The 19,992-nt window shown below is 37.4% G+C and overlaps 1 long non-coding RNA gene across 1 annotated transcript in view; it reads right to left on the bottom strand.

The window, feature by feature from the left end:
- The window catches only part of LOC125610950, a 26,942-nt gene extending 23,707 nt beyond the window's left edge, over positions 1 to 3,235 (bottom strand). The window contains exon 1 of the long non-coding RNA XR_007341052.1: positions 2,824 to 3,235. This is a non-coding gene — a long non-coding RNA (uncharacterized LOC125610950). The remainder of the gene's footprint in view (positions 1 to 2,823) is intronic.
- Positions 3,236 to 19,992: the final 16,757 nt, after the last annotated feature.

Below are 19,992 nucleotides of genomic sequence, written 5' to 3'. Positions count from 1 at the left end.
AAGGGCTGGGGATGTGGCTCAGTTTAATTACCCAGTACCCCCCCACCCCCCACCCCCAAAGAATTATATTTTATCAAATCTTTGTGGTTGGACAATTTCTTATAAGAAATAATAAGTTGAAAGCTGATCAAACTGAATGAATCAGTTGAAAGCTGAATGAATTGTGAATAAATGATCGAATTAATGAATGCACAGAAGAGGAGGAACTTAGATGGTAAATTCCACGAAGACGACATCCTTGAGTTGATGATACTTTGTAGAAAACCTACATATATATGTATGTATATGTATCTATGTATATGTGTGTGTGTGTATATATACTAACTAACTATATATATATATATATAAAATATATAATATATATAATTATATATAATATATATTAATTATATATAATTAATATAATTAATATAATTATATATTTTATATATATATATATATAGTTAGTTAGTATATATACACACACACACATATACATAGATACATATACATACATATATATGTAGGTTTTCTACAAAGTATCATCAACTCAAGGATGTCGTCTTCGTGGAATTTACCATCTAAGTTCCTCCTCTTCTGTGCATTCATTAATTCGATCATTTATTCACAATTCATTCAGCTTTCAACTGATTCATTCAGTTTGATCAGCTTTCAACTTATTATTTCTTATAAGAAATTGTCCAACCACAAAGATTTGATAAAATATAATTCTTTGGGGGTGGGGGGTGGGGGGGTACTGGGTAATTAAACTGAGCCACATCCCCAGCCCTTTTTTTATATTTTTATTTAGAGACAGGGTCTCGCTAAATTGCTGAGGCTGGCTTCAAACTTGTGATCCTCATGCCTCAGCCTCCTGAGCCTCTTGAATTTCAGGCTTGCGCACTGTGCCCCAGCTTTAAATATGATCCTTATCTTCAAGGAAATATATTGAAAAAACTTTTAGCACTAGAATTAAGTGCTAAAACTAATCGAATTTGGATAAATTTGTTTATTAAGCCAACTTTGGAAAGAGGTAAACAGGAAAGAAAATGTGTAAAGGCAATTAATGACCAACTCTATAAAACGTATTGTTTCTTCACAAAATATTCTCCCCCGACTCAGAATTTTACAACTCCATAAATGAGTAGATCATCTTAGCTCTTTAGACTCCCTCCAAGGCAATACCCCACCAATCTATGAATCTCAATACAATTCTCACTTGAAAGAAAGAGAAGAGAGAGAGAAAGAGAGGGAGACTGAGAGAGGAGAAAAGACAAAAAATCAAGTAGAGGAGAAGGAAGAGGAGAGAAGGAGAGGAGAGAAGATAGGGAGACAACTATGGTAAAGGTTCTTTAGAGATGGGGTGATATGTAAAGAGATAAAGGTGTTCAGTTAAATTAAAAAGGTTATAGAGCATAAAGAGGACAAGAAGAAAAACCACAGTACTGGGAATCAGATAAGTTTCTAGCTCTCTTCCTAGTATATACCCTAGGAATTGCATGAGTCTCTTCACCTACCAGAGTTTGACCTTTCTCATCTGCAGCAGGAGGGTAGAAAACCAGCCTGAAGGAAATTATAAAGATCAAATATACCTAGTATTAAAATATTAATAAATAGTAATAAATTAAATATTGAAACTGAGATAATTAAGTAAAAAATATGCCCAGTAGTATTGATAAGGAATGGGTAATGACTAAATAAACATAGCAATACATTTAAAATGCCCAGAGCTATATCGTGCACAGATAGAGGCTTAAGATAATTTTTTTAAAAACAGAATAATTTATAACCTTAAAGCAACTAAGAAGTTTAGATTTCATTCTGAAGGCATATTCAAATTAAAAAAAAGCTTCAATCCTCATGTTCAAAAAATATTACTTACATACACAGAAACAGGTGTATTGAAGTATAATTCAATTCTAGAATGGCTTCTCTTTTACAATTCAATTTGACAAGACCTTTCAGAACACTTGTTCCAGGCTAGGAATGGCAGAGAATATAAAGGAGAGTAAAAAAATGGTCTCTTCTATCAAGGAATTCTCAGTCCCAAAGGGGTGATGTAACTCCTTGAGTATCCACCTGTGTAAATGGAAATTCTATTACTTTGAAGTCATTGTTCTATAAGAAATTGAAGGGGAAGAATCCCATCTTCATCCCACCGAGGGAGACTTTGTCTTGTAAATCCTTATTGTACCCAGAGTGAGTGGAGTTTGAGAAAAAACATTCATTTCTGATATTTCAGAGTAAAACATAACTCAACCTAGAAGATGAATAGCAAATGGGTTCCAATCTCACCTGAATAGTTACAACTGTATAGAGAAAAAAAGAAAAATAAATGCAGAGGTACAACTGCTCAAACTGCACTCAAATTTACAACAGAAATACTTTGGGGCCAACCGGTGTAGGGATCTGAGCCTAATCCTGCCTCTCTCAGACCTACTCTACCTTGATCAATTTTACATATAATGCTGTGTCAAATCTCCCCAGAGGTGGGCAGAGGATGCATTTGAAAATCACTTCTTAGTAGCATTCTATGACAAGGGTGTGGACCACATCAGACTGACATAAAAGCAAGGTACGCTTCAGCTATAGCCTATGATATATTCTTAATTTATTCACACAAGTGTGGCTTGCATAAACCCTACCGTCTACAATGAAAAATATTTTCAGTTATTTTAGAAGGAGATACTGATTTTAGCATGCTCTGTCAATAGAATAAACTGAATTGCATGTTGGCATAAATTTACTCAATATAAATAAAAACTATTATGTGTATTGGGTGTGTTACCAAGGTCATAGATCTCATTGTCTGGAAACAAATGAGCTTATAATGATATCCATTACCTGTCACTGTGCAGTTTGCTCATACATGCTGGCCCACAATCTTGGTGCTTTTCAAAGGCTCTTCTGGTTACTTCTGGAAGTCCTCCCGAAGTAATACACGAGGGTTCAGGGAAAAGTCTACACATGACCTTCTGTTCTTCCTACCTCAGCAATGCTTGATAATCTAAAGTTACTGTCCAAGGTGCTGTTTCTTGGTGCTGTCAAAACAGCAAAACTCCAAAGATGCTGAGTCCCAGGGTTTACAAAGGCCTCATGAAAAATCATGGAAATCCTGTCTGATTCTTACAAAGGGAGTCTGACCTTATTTCTGAGCTCAGATTGAGTATCAAGCCATCTTATTCTCTACTTTCTCATCTTTCCTCCCTGTGTCCCCAGGCAATTGTATATGGACGAAGAGGACTGGGCTGCTGGCTCCATGAGTAATCTCAGGGACTGTGTTGACACTATGCTAAATATAAAACAGGAGAAAACCCAACTACAGTGGTTTAAATCATAGGACGTTTATTTTTACCAACAAGTCTGGAAGAGAGCCCAAGGTTGGTTCAGCATATCAACAACATTATCAAGAACCTAAGTGTTCCTCCTCATTTCCAGTCTTCTAACCTCCGCATATTGGCATGCCCCTCCAGCTGACTGCCTCAGTTGCAGGACAGTACTGCAGTTCCAACTATGCATCCTCCTACTGCTGCTTTGAGAGGCAGGAAAGAAGGGGACACAACAAAGGCTTTCTCAATGACTGTATATGTCCTATTTTGAGGAAAGGATATGGTCTTGAGAAGCTCCCAGGAAGACTTTGCCACTATCTTATCACCTAAGGCTTGTCATGTGGCCACCATAGCTCCACAGGAGTCTGGAAAGATGATGTGGTGTTTTTTTCCTCAATTCTGGGTTGACTCTGCTTTGTGGTGTGCTTTAGTCCAAATAACGCCAGTGTATGATGGCGCTGTGATGGAGCACTTGGGTATCAGCATCCCTCACTGACATGTGATTCAGTCAGACTACAAATAAACTACTCAGAGTTCGACAATATCCAGATTATGTACTGTACACACACAGATGGCTATGCTCAGATCAGATCCCAAATATATATTATATTTCTTATCTATGTGACATTTTTCTCAGTATCCTGGTGACATTTTAAAAACTAAAAACAAATAATACCTTACAAACTAAGGTCTAAGATTATATGACAAGGGCAGAACATTTGCAAATGTTATTTAAAAAAAAAAAAAGACAGGGGCTGGGGTTGTAGCTCAGTGGTAGAGTGCTCGCTTAGCATGCATGAGGCACTGGGTTCGGTCCTCAGCACCACATAAATATAAAATAAAGGTATTGTGTCCACCCAAAACTAAGAAATAAATCTTTAAAAAAATACAAAAATCTGTAACTTGGGAAGAGAACAGTTTGTTCATAGATTACTCTCAACTAAGGCCTTCTTCTCCTTAGAGGTCACTCTCCTATAATTCTAGGTTATTCTCTCTGTTTGGATGACAGGGATGAACACTGAACATGGTCTCATACTATTTGGGGCAAAAGAGTGGTAAAAAGTGACATTCTAGTTTCTCCAGGTACTTCCTGCAGGTTTTGGGTGACGGTAGAGTTGGATTCACTTGGCTCATTTTCTCCTCCATTCTATGGTGACAGCTGTGCTTACTTACCTTCTCCAAACTACATCCAACACATACACATACCACACACACACACACACACACATTTTCACTTCGGATGTTTACTTTTTAGTGGTTCTCTCTTACTTTATATGGGCTCTTCTCTGTTGTTTCCTGAGAAACTGACATGCCATTGACCATCTTTTATTTATTCCAGTTTTCTTGAAGGCAGACAAGCATATGTAGGACAGCTGTGATATTAATACTTGAGATCAAGTTGAAAATTCCAGTTGGGTCTGTTCTTATCCATTAGGGGAGTTAACAAGTTGTCTACATGGAAGCAGACGAAGAATTAGAATTAAGTTACAGACCTAGAAATGTCAGAGGTCCAGTTATATGGGAGTGGAACCTGTGTGCGATCAGAGCATACAACTCCAAAGCAGAAGCAGCAGACTCACAGCAGATCGCATTAACAGGAGGGATCCCAGAGCAGGAGCCAAGAGTCTGTTCCAGGACTGGAAACAGATAAGCCTGGACAAGCCCTCTGCTGTGAAAGGATCGGGGCCATGGACCCTGAAACAAAGTAGGCATCTTGGCAGGAGAAGCGTCTCAAGTGGAAAATGGAATTACATGTTTCATACAAAGGAGAAAGAGGGGAGACATATAAAGACTGCACCAAAACAATGGTTCTTAGCTCAGATTTATCTTGTGTTCTCATGCTTTATATCAAAAATCCATGAAACTTTGTATAAATTCCAAAATATGTCTGTGTTCACTGTAATATAAAAACATTTGAATAATGCAACATCCAGAAAATTCACACACCAGTTCTACCCCTGGTTTTCAGCATTCTGCCTGTCACACAGAAGCATGCCCCATGGATAGTCTCCCAGAAGTCGAAGCGACATTACACTCTGTGGCCCGCCTGAGCCAGGCCCTACTCATTGACCTATTCTGTTTTATCTTCCTTCCCCTCCCTTCCCTGTCTCACTTCCCCCATTTCTTTTTTTTTTTTTAATATTTTTGAGTTGTCAATGGACCTTTATTTAATTTATTTGTATGGGGTGCTGAGAATCAAACCCAGTGCCTCTCACATGCTAGACAAGCAGTCTACCACTGAGCCACAACCCCAGCCCCTCACTTCCCCCATTTCTTTACTAGTGGAATCACCTCCAATATACTTTCAGGCTCGAGTTGTTATGTGCTTCTGGAGAATCCAACCTGTGTCTAGTACCTCATAAGGTTCTCAGAAGGCAGTAAGCGTTGGTTGAGGGAAATACCAACCATTTCAAATGTTCTCCAGGGGGCACTGTTTGGCTGTGTTCTTGCAGCCTTAAACATGACTCTCCAACTCAACTGAGTCTCCCAAACCTCACACTGGAAAAGAAGAATGCCAAGAGTGATGTATCAGTCTAGGTTCCCTAGAAGAACAGAACCAATGGGGGATGTACAAATAAAGTGGGGAGGAAAAGGGAGAAGAAAATTTTAAGGATTTAGCTCATGTAATTGTGGGGACTGGCAAGTCTGAAATCTATAGAGCAAACCAACAATTCTTCAGGTAATAGTTGATATCTCCATCTCGGGTCTGAAATCCACAGGCTGTCAGGCAGAATTTCTTTGATAAAAGAAATTCTTTGAGGCAGAAAACTTTAGGAAATCTCAGTTTCACTGTTAAAGCCTTCAACTGCTTGGATGAGGCCTGCCCACACTGTAATCTGTTTTACTTAAAGTCAGCTGATTAAACATGTTCATCCAAATACTTTCATAGCAACATCTGGATTAGTATTCAACCAGACAACTAGGTGCCATAGACTAGCCAAGTTAACACTATAAGAACATCACAAGATGGCTATGACACAGCTCTTGACATAGCTCTTGAACTGGCCTTGTCCTAGTCAGTTTCCTCAGAGTCTCATCTACTTTGATCCGTCTATCTCCCTGATATCCTATGACACATCTATGCTGACTTTCTGTTTTATGGGGCTCTCTGGCTCTTTATCCTGAAGTATTGTTCTACTGTCCTTGGTTTCTCAGCTGCACTAGACTGCATTCTTGGAGACTAACTACAGCTGTGTCCAGGGCCCCTTCCAAGATGCCCCTGGTAAGCACCTGGGTCCATTATGCTTGGTCTCTACCGAGATGTGAGATGCTCTCCAGATCGCATAAATAAAGAAATAGATAAGTGAATAATAAGTTAATGATAATAAATAAATTAATTATATTAAATAGTAAATTATACACAATAAATAAATAAATAAATTTTAGAACTTTGATTCACGAAACTAAACATGGAATTAAATAAATGTCAAATAGCACTTTGGATTTCTGTTAAGGAAAAGAAAATGTGGCAAAAATCAAATTTCAGTCCCTGGCGGATACAAGAGGCGTAGCTGTGATTCACCCCGAGTGTTTTAGTCAAAGCATTTTTTAGTGATGTTACTTCATTTCAAAACATACTGGGAACAATTTTAAAGGGCATCATTGACTCATTACATCAGATAAATAAATGTTTCCATTTCAATTGACTCACTTGCTGGCCCACTTCACTTGACAATACAAATAAAGAAAGAGAAGAGGAAATGGGGCTGGTTTATGGTTTTTCAGGGTATGAGTAAAGGTGTGAAATTGTTTGTAAATTTTAAGAATTGTTTCTACATTCCTGAAACATTAACTGTCAGAGCAAACTTGGCAAACCAAAGCTTTCATTTCTTTTCCTTTTGAGAACAGTGGAATTTGTTGTTTCCAAGAGTAGCATTAAGAGAATTGTTTCAAGTCATCACACAAGATGACAGAGGCGGGGTTCCAAGCTCTTATCCCAGTTTTCTGATAATTTCCCCCATAATTTTCCACTACTCAACAAAGTTCATTTGGTGTGTGTAGATTGTTGTCTTGTTTCTTTTCTTTTCTTTTTTTAGTTCCAGGACTGCGGAGATTCAACATGAAGGGAAAGAAACTAATATTATCTTATTTAACCCTTGGAATGCCGCATCACTATTTTCTCTAATTTTTATAGGCTAGGAAGCCTATAAAACATTTGAAGTTAGATAATTTGTCAAAAGTCACAATAAAGTTTAGAATAATACAGCCATTATCTGAACCCAACTTGCTCACATTTCTTTATTTTGCCTCAAAAATGCTCAGGTCTAGTAGGGAGGATGGTTAGCATGTTCAAGATTGCAATTCGACAGGAGGAATCACTCCTGATGTTTATAGCACAGTGGAATAACTGGTACATATATTCAACAGAATATTATTCAGCTTTAAAGAAAAATGAAATTATGGCATTTGCCAGTAAATGGATGGAATTGGAGAAAATCATGCTAAGTGAAATAAGTCAATCCCCAAAACCAAAGGCTGAATATTTTCTGTGATATGCAGATGCTAAATCACAATAAGGGATGTGTGTGTGGCAGGGGTGGATAGAGTTACTTTAGATTAGGTAGAGGGGATTGAAGGGAGGGAAGGGGATAGGGGAATACAAAGGATAGAAGAATTAATCAGATATTATTACCTTAGGAACATATATGATTGCATGATCGATATGATTCTACATGTACAATCAGAAAAATAAGTAATTATACCCCATCTATATATGACATATCAAACTGCATAAATGCTACTGTCATGTATAACTAATTAAAACAAATAATAATAATAATAAATAATTATACATTTTAAATGAAGTTCCCAACCCAAAGAGATGAAAAATGTTGGAGGTGATGTATCTACCAATTACCTAAATCACCTACATTGTATACATGTATTGAAATATCACACTGTATCTCATAAAAATATACAATTATTACATGTCAATTCAATTTAAAAGTATGTACAAAAATGTCAGGTCTCATTTTTCTCCAATGAGCCCAACTAGTAATAAAAATGGCAACGCCAGAAGTTTCCAGAAATCCTCCCTCCTAGAATGATAATATTAAATTGGGGAACTTCTATTGAGTTAAAAAAAAAAAAGCTTACAAAGGATAAAAGAAGAGACCATTTCTTTTTATTCATTGTGCATTTTTGCACATCTCTGGAAGAAGTTCATCTGGACATCTAAAACCTTCCTCTATATTATTAATTTCTAGGTATTAGAAGAATAATAAGATTTTATTAAACTTACAGATGCAATCTGGAAAATGTAAGAAACATAATTAGTAAGAAAAAAGAATGTGGAGTCCTGCAGCTAAATAATACTATTTTTGATCTTTTCTTCTTGAAAATGCATAATGTTTTCTCTAATAAATGGATAGACCTTAGGGTAGGTTTGGTATTCCTCATCTCAAAGATAACAATAAAATTCAGGGAGTTATTAGTTTCATGTCTGAAAGCAATTATTTCCTCAGTCTGTTCCCTGATTTAAATAAGACTTCTTAGACTTTGAAGTATGTCATCACTTACCAAAAAGACTATTGTTTCCGTGGAAAGATAGTTGGGAGTCCATTTTTTGCGGGGGGGGGGGGTAGTAATCTAGCTAGAAAGACTGAGGTATTGTTAAATTTAAAAATTATATATTTTGAGGAATCTTATTTAAATTTAAAATTTAAAAGATATTGTCTTTAGGCTCTTGCAAAGAGGAAAGATCATCCAAACAGAAGAGTACATGACCTTTCTTCTGTGGTCATGAGGTTGGGACTCATGTTCAGGTTGACATAGATTAGATATCAGAATTTTACCAGTTGTGTGATCCTGGGTGCTTTTCTAGGCTCAGTATGCCTCAATTTTCTTATCTATGATACGGGGATAATAATACTTTCTGCCTTAATGAAAATTAAATAAGACATGGAGCATAAAGTGCTTAAAAGCATGCTTGGTCCCAGTAGGCCTCATAAATGTTTGAAACAGTACTTCTCAAACTTGGGTGAGTATTAGAATCATCAAGGGAACTTAATGAAAATACAAAGATTAGGGCCCTAGTCTAATTCTATGAGCCTGGGACTTCAAATTCTCTAATAGTTTTCTAGATTATATTAATGCATATCAAAGTCTGAAAACCACTGGCTTAAACATTAACAATAAACATCTATTCATCTCTCACATATGCCAGGCATTGTGATAAAGATGCTAAAGACACAGAGAAAAATGTGTCAGTTAGGATTCAGCTCAAAATAAACAGAATCACTCTAGAAAGGGATTCAGGGGAGGGAGGAGAAGAGAGAAGGGGATAATACTGGGGATTGCAATGGAAAAAAACAATGTTGTATGCATTTATGAATATGTTCAAATGAATCCCACTATTATGTATAATCATAATGCACTTAAAATAACAGAAAAATATTTGGTAAGGACCATTAAATATTTACAAAATATTTGGAAAGCTTTAGGAGCAGGTTCTAGACCTCGTGTCCCCCAAAACTCTCCAAACAACACTGCCAAGGTGACCCACCAAGTCAGCCGCTGTTCCCACCACAGTGGGAGGCAGGGTGCAGGGAACAGAAGACTGCCATCAGGAACTGTTGTGTTTGAGGATTCCCTGCCTTGGGTGCTATCCAGTGATCAAGAGGCTTCCTTGACTACACCAACTGCCTCTCAATGCCCTCAGAGCGAGGGACTGAATATTAAAATGCAGAAAAACCCAGCCACTCTGTGACTGCTTGTTCCAACAACACCTGCAGCAACTAAACATGGTCCCTACCTCGCTCCACCTGCCACATCTCTCATGTGCTTACCTAATTGGGGAATCTAATGCACATTTGAAGACTGGAAGGGAACATTTTAAGCTCTCTGGCAGTGTAGGAAGACACACTGGAAGGAGGTTGGAAGAGCTCTGAGTGTCAATCTACTATAATGATCATAATGATTGTACATAACTGTTATTAGTCTTCTAAAGCTACAATAGCAAGCTGCCACAGAGCGGGCACCTTAAACAACAGAATTTAGTTTTTTATAGTTCTGGAGGTTGGAAGTCCAAGATCAAGGTGCAGACAGCTTCCTTCTCACTGTGTCTTCACATGGCCTTTCTTCTGTGGTCAGGCACACTCCTGGTATCTCTTCTTGTAAGAACAGCAATGGTATTGGACTACAACTCCACTCTATGACCTCATTTAAACTCAATAACCTCTTCACAGGCCCTGTCTCCAAATACACAGACATTGGGTGTAGGGCTGTAACACATATAGTCTGTGAACTTGGGGAGGGCCAAGTTCAACCTATAACAATGAGTAGGACAGGCCTCTGCCATGGGAGAATTTGCTCTAGAGGAAAGGATATGAACAAATGGATACATTGCAGGAGCTGGGCCACAACAGAAGCATGTGGAGCTTATGATGAAAACACAGTACAGATGGAGGTAAGCCTTTGACCATGAGTGATCTGTGTTGGTACAGAGCTGATAAGTACATTTTTTAATTGTGTGTGTGTGTGTGTGTGTAACGTTAGGTATGGAACCCAGGGCCTTATACACCCTAGGCAAGCACTCCTGCTGCTGAGCTATATAACCAGCCCAGTTTTTTATCCTTATTAATTCTTCTTTTCCATCCCAGATGTAAGGGTCCAGTATAAACTCAAGTGTTTGGTTCTGAGGAAAGGGACGGTACAAAACATCATTGTAGGTAGTTGCTGACCCTTTGAACCAACCTCAATCCTCTAGCTGTCAGATAAGTCTGGTTGCAGAGGGAACAAGATAACTTTGTCCATTAGCATCCTCTTTACTGACAAATGCATAATATAAAAGGGAGCAGTTTTGAACTCTCACTAAGAAGCAGACTTGGTGTTAAGAACCTTACCTGAATATTTCCTGTAAGCCTCATCTCAAAGTGATCTATGCATTTAGCTGCGGTGCCACTCAGAGGTGACTATGTAATGAGAGTTCTGCTCCCACGAATGGGATTAGAGCCCTTTTCAAAGAGGCTCCAGAGAGACCCTCATCCCGTACACCATCTAGGGACACAGCCAGCAGGTGCCATCTATGAACCAGAAAGTGAGACCTCACTGGACACCAAATCTTTCTTGAACTCTTGATCTTGAACTCTCAGCCTTCAGAACTACAAACAATAGATTTCTGTTGTTTATAAATAAGAAGTTTACGGTACTTGGTGAAAGTGGCCTGAACTAAGGTGACAGTTGATGAGACTGAAGCTTACCTGGAGTCACATGGCAAAAAATAGGAGATTCCTGGTTTGAATCTGGGCCATCTGTTCCCAGTACCCGGGCTCTCATTTATGGTGCCAGGAAATCCAGGTACTCTGCCTTCTAACTCGGGGGACTAGAGGAAGCACACTGATCCCATAGTTAAAATCTAGAGCTGCCAGTAACTGGCTCTTTGTTCCCCCTCAAATTCATATTTGCCCTTTAATCTTTTGGTTTTCTTTTGAACTTTTACCTGTAAAATCATTTGATGCTCACTTTATTCTTTTTTTATATACTTATTTAGTTGTAGATGAGCACATAGTATCTTTATTTATTTTTACGTGGTGCTGGGGATTGAACCCAGTGCCTCACACATGCGAGGCCAGCGCTTTACCACCGAGCTACAGCCTCAGCCCCTCACTTCATTCTGTATCCAGTCCTTTTCCTCGCTGGCTCTGTTTGTTTTGTTCAGCGTGGGTTTTTGGTTATTCCTAAACTTCACAGTTTCTCTACTTGTCTTACAGGGTTTTCTTTCCATGTTTCATGGCAGCTTGGAACTTAGTTTTCATTCCAGAGAAAAGAAAGAGATCTAATTAAGGCCATGTGCCCTAGGTGTTTGGATATTCCATTAGCACAGATTTATTGGGTGTCTTTCATGTGCCAGGCTCTGCCTAGACACAGGATTTACCAGCAAACTGGACCATCAGGGAACTCATTCACGCCCCATGGAGAATGGGCTTTAAATACATAACTGAATTTTTAAAATGGAACAGTTTGAATAATATGGTTGTTGTGATGAAAACAAAAATCAGTCGTGGAGAAGAAGTGTAGGATCTGTGGATTATGTGGTCAGACCCAGCATTTCTAAGACAGTGACATTCAACAAAGCCGGCTCAGGCTGCATAGCCAATGAGCATCAAGTTGTATTCATCATATGAACCACTAATACATACTTGCAGGTAGTTAATGCTTGTGTAAACAAATGGAAGGAAGCCCCAGCAGCTAGTGCTTAGAGGTTTGGTAGCTGTGAATGTAAAAATTCTGAGACTGATGAATAATTAAGAACAGACTTTTCTCATTTGGTTCAACATCCTATTTCAGTAGGTTTGTTCTCCCCTGACTTCTGGGAACCAGGGATTTCTTTGCAGGCCTCCCAGATGAGTGTGAATCTTGGGAAGTACAAGTTAGGTGTGGATATTCGCTCCTGAGAGTAATCAGTAGAACTCAAGGGTTAGTATTCCAGAGACCCTGCCATTATATTGAAACTTGTAAAATGATTATCCTAATGAGCATTTACATTTAAAACATACTTCATTATGCCAACAGTATGCCAGCTTCTGATTACAAATTGCTACTAGATTGCTCAGTCCTTTCTTTTACGTGATATTTTCCTTGCAAGTAATTTTTGCTTTTATGAGTTGTACTATTTCATATCCAACTAGACTGTATTCACTCATTAAGCTAGTAATCACCAAAATCTGTGGCTTAAATTTCCCAATTATATTCTGGTAGAAACAAATTGTTTCTTGACGATAATACAGGTTTGAATTCAATGGAGTTCATTTCTATAAATCTGAATGATAAAAAAAAGACCCTTAAGCAGTCATATGATATTTGCAAACAGCTATTATGTAGCCAAAATACCCAAACAATTTTCTGGATTTTAGTGGGGGCGAGGGAGGTTGTTTTGTGTGTTTTCAGTTTTACTCCACAAGATTCAGGACAGATGCAGGCAAGGACGTTTTTGAGTTTTAAATGCCTAGTCTTCATGATAGTTTACAGCCAGCAGGACGCATCGGTTTTTCTCAGAAAGAGGAGTTACTCCAAGGACTGGGATCCTAGTTTCTCCATTTTCTTAAGAATTCTTGGACTTTAATTTTGGATGTGACCTTTTTCTTTAAAATGAACTTCTGAGTTTTAAATGGAAATATTGAGGAAAACATAAAACAAATAGTCGATCAAGGTTTTAAGAGCTTTATCTTTCAGTTCATGTTTTCCTTCCTTGTAAGGTCAGGCCAAGCAACAAGGAGCTGAATGGAAAATCACACTCTTTGAGACTAACACATCATCTGAAAATATTTCCAATGATCTCATGGAGCCTGGGAAAAACCTGCTAATGCTCCTTTCCTTGTCCAGAATTGGATTTATTCCAAAGGAATCATGCTAGTCACCATTCGCCTAGGTTTGAAGTAGATGGGATAAGTATCTCTTTGGAGCCACCAAATGCTTTTGAGCTTATAAAATGGTGCCAGACAGAAGAGCAGACAGAGAACTAGACATCGACTCAAGAGATCCAGCTCTTACTCTGGTAATGCTTAGAAATTAAGAGTAGAATTCTTTGAGTCCAGATGTCACCCGAAAACATGATGTGGCTAGACAAGATGACCTCTAAAGATGTTCCATCAAAAATTTATGATGATGTAGCATTTCCTGTTATAAGGAAGGAGTTATGTGGTAATATAGTAAAAGAGCTCTATTTTAAAAATCCATTGACATTTTTGGAATTCTGTTTCATGTTAAATTTCATGAATATACAGAGAATTATAAAAGATCAGTGCAAGTAGTAATAATAAATCTAGGCACAAAAGATAATGACTATATTATATAAAAATAATGTATTGATAGGCATTGATAGGAATAGCAACGTCTCCTACTGCTCCAATGTAGATCAGTAGGTTTATTGGAACACCAGAAAACACCCGTCGTGTATAAATAACAGTACATTTCAAGTGACTTTTTTAGTCCACCAGATTTTAGTTCTTACATTAGCAGCTTCTTGGATAACTATAACATTTAGGTTTGTGGCTCTAACTAGTCAGAATGATTCAGACTTTTTTGTCCTTTTTTTCCTTATATACATTGGAAAAGATTCAGTGGAATAACTCTAAGATTCCCCCTATCCCTAAAATTCCGAGGGTCTGCATTTTTGAATGTTGGGAAAATCTGGACTAAATTCAGCTCAACAAATCAAAGGAATCTATGTTACCAACTGTGCAGACTTGGAGAGAAAGGAGTGATTTGCCAGCAAGCAAAATGGCTTCCTAAATAGGAAACTACTTCAGGGGTCTCATTAAGGCGGTCTCCAAGTTCCATGCCCTCCCTTCCCCCAAAACCTCTCTTGCTGCCTGACTTATAGAACTCGAGATTCATCTGTTTAACTTAAGACCTTATCTTCTGGAAAAATACAAATGCCTCTGGAAAGGTCAGACATTAAACATTATCCGTCATTTTTACCTTTGTTTGAATAATTTTTTTTCTTTTCAATTTGACCCTGTCTTACTCCATAAAGGATGTGAGGCTCCTTAGTGTGTGAATGAGTTAAGCAAATGGATTTCTGAGATCAAATTTGATGAAAGCCCACAGGAGCCCAGGCAAAATGCAAGAGTGAGAGTGCCACCAACAAGAAAAGCTCTATGTAAATTGCAAAGGGCTGTAAAAAAAAAAAAAAAAAAATTAGAGATCATGACCAAGAACATGGAGAGGCTGGATGCTTAAAGATAAACCTTGCCCATTTCCCAGTGATTCAGAGTCCACCCTGTCAACAGGTCAGATTATTCCTCCTTCTTATGGGGCTTTATGTTCCTTGTCTAATTCTTTGGACACATTATTAAAATGAAACTCATTCATAATTTCCTTCTTACCTTGCTCATGTTGCTGTCTTATTTCCTGAATTGCACGGAATTCTGTTAGCCACAGGACTGTCTCAGACTACAATTTACGCAGTCTCATGATCGACATTTCCTGGAAATGCAAACATCCTTTCCCTGTCATAAATAGGTATCTATTAAACCCAGGAAGGGGAAAATGACTTTAATTTTCATTGACTCTCTCAACATTGCCAGAGCTGATTGTAGCAAAATGGATAGTTCTGGCATAATTAGCAAAGGAAAAAAATCACGACCTGTTTTTCAAAGAGAGAAGCTTTAGCTGAACACAAAATCTTTAAGAAATTTTTTAATTAGATTATACAGATTGCATTTGGGGAGGCCACAAATATAGACTAGCTTCAAGAAGGAAAGAAGAGAGAATTTTTGGACGATGAGAATTAGACTGAAATATCGTACCTTCCTGGAAGATGCCAATCAGGAAAGAGAAGCAAGGGCTGAGATTGTGGCTCAGTGGCAGAGTACTTGCCGCCTAGCATGTGTGAGGCACTGGGTTTGATTCTCAGCACCATGTATCAATAAATAAAATAAAGGTCTATTGACAACTAAAAAAAATATTAAAAAATAAATAAAAGAGAAAGAGAAGCAAGCTTCTTGGAGTAGGAAGCCAGTTCCTTGGAGTGGCCTTTCCAACCTTGCTGCTGGGACCTAATTTTGAACTGTCTCCCCACTTAGACAACAACTGCACTGGCAGAATTGGGCTGATATAACTATTTTGGAACTCTGGAGTCTATTGAAGGCTTGCAACTTCCCAATGAAGTCTTAAACAGTACACTGCAGTTGATAATAGTTGATTTCATCTCTTAGCAACAGTTACTCACTCTTAAGATAGGCAAGTGTGCATATATCCTTGGAACAGCTTGCACAGTTTGTGGGAATCAGGGTGGGCAATAAGGATCTTATCCTTCAAGTGCTGGGGATCTTTGTTCAGACTGCTAATTATTGTTTCTGATCATAGAAGTACAGAGAAAAGACAGTGGCCATTGTTTTTAACCACCCCACATTGTGATATACAGAGGACTAAAGGCTAGGACTTTGTTGACATTTTTATTTTTATCTTTTCCCACTTTTGAGAGCCAGACATTAATGTTTTCAAAAGCAACCATATTTATGGGGGAAATTAGAAAGTCACCATGCGTGCCAAGGGAAAGACGTGGGCTCAGAAAAGACCTGAAAAGACCATCAGTGTATACTTTAGACTGATTCTAGGGCATGGAGGCAACCAATAGAAACAAAACAGAAGAAAACAACAATTTTTTTAAAAAATCAAACCCTGGGGTAGGGGGAGAATCTGACTCCCAGAGGTACCACAATATTTAAATATCCCACTTAAAAAAATCAAAAAGCATACAAAGAAAAAGCATGGCCCATCCAAAGGGGAAAAATGATTACAAGAAAGTACTGTGAACAACCGAACCCCCAAAACTGAACAACCTGGGTGATATGAACAAATTCCTAGAGACTCAAAACCTACTAGGACTAAATCATGAAGAAATAGAAAATCTGAACGAACATGTAACTAGTAAGGAGATTGACTCAATAATAGACATCCTCCCCACAAAGAAAAGACCTGGAGATGATTGAATTGGTGAATTCTACCAATCATTTAAGAAGAACTAACATTAATCCTCAAACTTTTCCACAGAATTGAAGAAGAAGGAACATGTCTACTTATTCTGTAAGAATAATAATTCCTTGACACCAAAGCCAGACAAGACACTACAAGAGAAGAAAACTATAGGCCAAATAATCTTAAGAATATTGTAAAAACTCTCCACAAACTATTAAAGGCCCAGTTCCTCAGTGTAGTGAAAGGATTATACACCACAGCCACATGGAATTTATTCCTCAAGTAAGAGACTGGTTCAATATCTGAAAAGTATTGAGTATAATACAACATATTAACAAAATGAAGCAGGGAAACCACACAATTATCTCAATATAGAAAAGGCCTTAGACAAAATTCAGCATCCTTGCATGATTACAAAGCGCTCAAGAAACTAGGAATAGAAAGAAGCTTCTTGAAATGATAGAAGTCATATATGGAAATCCCCACAGCAAATGTCATACCCAACAGTGAAAGATGAAAAGTTTTTCCCTAAGACAAGGAACAAAGCAAAGATGCTTCTCATTACTGGAGTGGCCAGAGAGATTAGAAAAAGAAATAAAAGACACATGTTTTATTCAGCTTTTTCACTGCTGTGACTAAAAGACCTCACCAGAACAATTGTAGAGGAGGAAAGGTTTATTTGGGGCTCACAGTTTCAGAGGTCTCAGTCAATAGACAGCCTGCTCCATTCCTTGGGGCTTGAGATGAGGCAAAGTGAAGCAACTCCCATGATGACCAGAGAGCAGGGAAGGACTCTACTTGCCAGATATAAAATATATACCCCAAAGGCATGCCACCAATGACCCACCTCCTCCAGCCACACCCTACCCACCTTCAGTTACCACTGAGTTAATCTCATCAAGGGATTAATTAACTGATTGGGTTAAGAGTCTCAGAACCCAATCATTTCTTCCCTAAACTTTCTTGCATTGCCTCACATATGAGCTTTTGGGGGGACACCACACTTCTAAACCATAACAGAATAAAAATTGAAAAAAATCTAAAAGTGGCTCTATTCATGAATATGATCTTATCTGTAGTTTTCTAGATTCCATGAAAGATTTTTTAAAGATTCTACAAAAAGAATTGTTCCAATTTAGCAAAGTAGCTGAATATGAAGACAATCAACCCACAAAAATAAGTTTCATTTCCATACACTAACAATGAACAATCCAAAAAAAATTATGAAAGCAAATCCACTCATGATAACATCAAAATATTCAGGCTTAACCAAGGAGGTGAAATACTTGTACAATGAAAATTGTTTTTAAAATGCTGAAAATTTTAAAGAAGACATAAATAAATGGAAAGATACTCCATATTCATGGATTGGAAGATTAATTATTGTTAAGATGTCAATACTACCCAAAGTGATCTACAATTTTAAAGCAATCCCTATCAAAATTCTAATATTTTTTTCAGAAATAGAAAAATCTATCCTAAAGTTTATATGAAATGTCAAGAAACCCCAAATACTGCCTCCCCCGCAAAAAAAAAAAAAAAAAACTTCAAAAAGGGAAGAACAAAGCAAAACTTCAAAAATGAAAGAACAAAGCAGTAGGACTCAGACTTCTAATTCCAAAGCTTTCTTCAAAAGCTATAATAATCAACTATGTGATACCAACAAAAAGACTGGCACATAGGTCAACAGAATAGGACAGAGTCCAGGAAATAAGCCCTCACATACATAGTCAAATTATGTTCAACAAGGGTGCCAAGGTCATTCAGTAGGGAAAGGCCAGTCTTTTCAATAAATGGTACTGGGATAGATATCCACATCTTAAAAAAAAAAGTGAAGTTGGACTCTTACCTAACACCACATACAAAACTTAACTCAAAATGGATAAAAACCTAAACAGAACATAAAACTATAACACTCTTAGAAGAAAGCATAAGGTGTCATGACATTTGACTTGGCAAAGATTTTGGATGTGATACAAAAACATAGGCAATGATTTAATAAAAGAAAGATTGCCCTTCATGAAAATTTTTAAAATTTGTTCATCAAAAGACACAATTGGATAAAGAGAAAAGTCACAGAAGGGAAGAAAATTTATACATGGGTTCTATCTGCAAAGTCAATCAACAAAGGATTGAAAAATTTTAAATGAATTTCTACTGAACATGTATGGATTTTTTTCTTGTCATTAATTTCTACCAGTACAGTAAAACAACTCTTATTTATTAGAATTTATAAGTAATCAAGAGATAAATTAGAGTACACAGGAGGATGTGCATAGGTTATACCATTTTATATAAGAGACTTGAGCATCCATGGATGGCTATCTGCAGAGGTTCTTGCCAATCAGTCCTCTATGAATGATGCTGGCCTTGGCCTTAGCTTAGATAGCTTTTACAATGTTGGGGTATGTTCCTACTATCTCTAGTTTTTCTAGTGTTTTGAGCATGAAGGATGCTGTATTTTGTCAAATGCTTTTTCTGCATCTATTGAGATGATCATATGGTTCTTATCTTTAAGTCTATTGTTGTGATGCACTATGTTTTTTGATTTCCATATGTTGAACGAATCTTGCATCCCTGGGATGAACCCCACTCGACCATGTTGCACTATCTTTTAAATGTGTTTTATTTTTATGCAATTTGTCAGAATTTTATTGAGAATTTTTGCATCTATGTTCATCAGGGATATTGTTCTGAAGTTTTCTTTCCTTGATGTGTCTTTGTCTAGTTTTGGTATCAGGGTGATACTAGCTTCATAGAATGAGTTTGGAAGAGTTCCCTCCTTTTCTATTTCATGGAATAATTTGAGGAGTTTTGGTATTAGTTCTTCTTTGAAGGTCTTGCAGAACTTGGCTGAGAATCCATCTGGTCCTGGGCTTTTCTTAATTGTTAGGTTTCTGATGGCATCTTCTATTTCTTTTTTTTAATATTTATTTTTTAGTTTTAGGTGGACACAATATATTTATTTTATGTTTATGTGGTTCTGAGGACAGAACCCAGCACCCCATGCATGCTAGGCGAGCACTGTACCACCGAGCTACAATCCCAGCCCCAGCATCTTCTATTTCATTGCTTGAAATCAATCTATTCAAATTATGTATGTCCTCCTGATTCAGTTTTGGTAGGTCAAATGTCGCTAGAAATTTGTTGATGTCTTCAAGATTTTCAATTTTATTGGAGTATAAATTTTCAAAATAGTTTCTATCTTCTGTATTTCAGTAGTATCCATCATGATATTTCTTTTTTCATCATGAATTTTAGT

Source organism: Marmota marmota, unplaced genomic scaffold, assembly GCF_001458135.2.
Source record: "Marmota marmota marmota unplaced genomic scaffold, marMar, whole genome shotgun sequence".
NCBI classification, from domain to species: Eukaryota; Metazoa; Chordata; class Mammalia; order Rodentia; family Sciuridae; genus Marmota; species Marmota marmota.
The sequence above is the reverse complement of the archived record's forward strand: the minus strand, read 5'-3'. Positions and strand labels throughout refer to the sequence as shown.